Source organism: Chrysochloris asiatica, unplaced genomic scaffold (genome assembly GCF_000296735.1).
Source record: "Chrysochloris asiatica unplaced genomic scaffold, ChrAsi1.0 scaffold00252, whole genome shotgun sequence".
Classification (NCBI taxonomy): Eukaryota; Metazoa; Chordata; class Mammalia; order Afrosoricida; family Chrysochloridae; genus Chrysochloris; species Chrysochloris asiatica.
This window is the reverse complement of record NW_006408770.1, coordinates 3,958,419-3,960,127: the sequence shown is the minus strand read 5'-3', so window position 1 is coordinate 3,960,127 and position 1,709 is coordinate 3,958,419.

Here is a 1,709-nt window from a genome sequence, read left to right as displayed (position 1 = left end):
TTTTCATCCCTGCTCATGTGTCTTGGAGGGGGTTTTGTCCTGAAGGGACTTTATTTCTTGCCTTGGTGACTGTCTAGTGAACAACTTGTTTGTTCTTGTAGTAGCCAACCAGTCTGCCATTTATTTCATTGTGGGGGGGGGGGAGTTCGGTAACTGTTTATTAGAAATTACAAAAAATACATTTCCAAATAGATTTCACAGTATTTTAACATTTCTCAGGTTGGTCAGTTTACATTTGAAATCTGACTTTTAAAGTTCAATTTAATAACTGGTGGCTGACCACACTCCTGGAAAATCTCAGCAAGGCATGAACCACACCTTGTTGCAATAAAACAGTATCTAGATCCCTGAGCAATAGTTTAGAGTACTAGGACTGGTCTCCTTGATATCAGGGGCAAGGCACAGGGTTTCCCTAAGCTTGTTTCATTCCTTCTACAGCACTTACCTGCCTAAGTTGCTGTTTGCTTTCCCTCTCTTTCTATCAGCCCAGGTCCAAGTCCTTTTTAAGACCCCTCTTTTGTAAAAATGGAAGAAACTGGGAAGGAAAAGTACCTCTATATATTCAGCTATATTCAGCTAGAATGTTCTATTTAGTAAACTTTTCCAGACCACTACTAGACTTTTTCCATCTAGAGCCGAAACAAGAGCAGTGGATATAGATATAGATATAAGAAGCTCTGGTAGCGTAGTGGTTACGAATCTGGCTGCGAACTTTAAGGTCAGCAGTTCAAAACTACCAGCCGCTCCGCGGGAAAAAGATGAGGCTTTCTACTCCCGTAAAATTTACACCCTCGGAAACCCTGTACAGGGTCGCTATGGGTCAGAACCGACTCGACAGCACTTAACAACAACAACATATAGATATGTTGTTGTGAAGTGCCGTCGAGTCAATTCCGACCCACAGCGAGCCTGTATAGGGTTTCCAAGGAGCAGCTGGTGAGCTTGAACCGCCGACCTTTCAGTCCAAATGGCTTTGCAGTCTGGCACATTAACCCACAGCACCACACCAGGACTCCTGAGATAGATAGATAGATACATAGATACATAGATAGATAGATAGAGCTCTTTCCTGCTTCTCACTCATGTTTCTCAAATCCTTCAGTCTATTATAAAGCAAGTTTGAGAATTTTCACATAACACTTCAATAGTGGACTCACAGCTAACAAATTAACAATGGCAAAAGGATTCCTTTTATGACATTATAAATTGCGGAAGATTTAAAATCGTAATAGCTAAACCCTGATACAGCATTAAACTTATCTTTTTACATATAAAAAGTATATGCAGAGGAATATTTTCATCCAAGAAGACAGAATTTTTTTAGATCAAGAAAGAATATACAAAACTATTATTCTGTGTTGTCCGACGCATTTTGCTGTGTGGTCAGAGTAAATATATCCAGAACAGGTTTGTTCCTAGAGGAATCACCAATTACTTGGTAGGATTTAGAGTCACTAGGCAGAAAGGGGCTACTATGGCATTTAAAACAGTCTGGTCGCTATAAATGCCTTAAATTCTATAAACAATAACAGAATACGCAAACCAAATGAAAATGTACTAAAATTTAATCATCCATAAAAGCTGTAATTTAATCTGACAGTAAAACACAAGAAGCAATATTAGAGTTGGTTTAGTATATTGTATATTTTAGTTTTGAAATCCATAGAAATCCCAGTTTTTTTCTTATAAAAGACCCATTTTTTCAAAGC